This window comes from Theobroma umbraticum, unplaced genomic scaffold, assembly GCF_002168275.2.
Source record: "Theobroma umbraticum cultivar Fairchild unplaced genomic scaffold, ASM216827v3 scaffold_95.0, whole genome shotgun sequence".
Lineage (NCBI taxonomy): Eukaryota > Viridiplantae > Streptophyta > Magnoliopsida > Malvales > Malvaceae > Theobroma > Theobroma umbraticum.
The window spans coordinates 788218-789179 of record NW_018397257.1 but is presented as its reverse complement, the minus strand read 5'-3'; positions in this window follow the sequence as shown (position 1 = coordinate 789179).

Below are 962 nucleotides of genomic sequence, written 5' to 3'. Positions count from 1 at the left end.
TGATTGGCTCATGATGGAAGTAACCTTAATTTAAAATTTGCAAATATAGGAGGTAAATTTAAAGTAATGCCTATATCCACATTACTTAATTTAAAATTTACATTCATAAAGAATGTGGTATGCTACAAATATAGGAGGCAAAAAAGTAATTAAGTATAAAAATTAGAACTTGCAAGGATTTGAGGGAGAGCACAAAAATTGCCATTAATAGCAAGTGATGAGTCAAGCTTATTAGTGTATTAGGGCCTGAAGTAGCATATTTCATAAAGTGTTAAGATGAAAAAAGTCTTAGATTGTCTCACTTAAGGTTGATGGAAAAGCTAAAAATCATTGTTATTTGTTAACATGTAGCTTTCCATAAAAAAAAAAGTTTTTCAAGTAAAAATCTAAGTGGCCCTTGTCTCTAGCTTTGATTTTAAAGGATAACTTAGTTTTCTTCTTCTCCCTAACACAGAAGAAAATCAAAGATGACAAAACTTCTATTACTTTTGCCATTTTCTGAATTATATTTCAATTTCTGGTAGGAATGTTTTGATTAGCATCAAATTAGTTTGATACAATTACGCAAGTCAGGATGGCAAGCAGTTGCAATCCCATAAAAAAAGAGTAAGTAAGTCGACCTATATGAGGTAACTAAACTGACAACTCCTACGCTAGTGTACATTTAATATTGATCAATAGAATATTCTGATTGGTCTTGTACTATACACTAATTACATCTCAATGATGAAAACTGACATAAACTACTAGCATAAAATCCTACATGAGCTATTTAAGTTGCCCACGGGAAATGCTTATAGTTTGGCTTGCTAGAAATGTCCAGTAACGGGAATTTAACCTTTTGCCTTTTTGGATTAATAGATACAACCAGAACAGACAAAGAACAGAGATAAACAAACAAAATGAGCTAGTTTTATTATCAAAAAAAAAAAAGAGAAAAAAACAGTTTTGCAAGTTTTTAT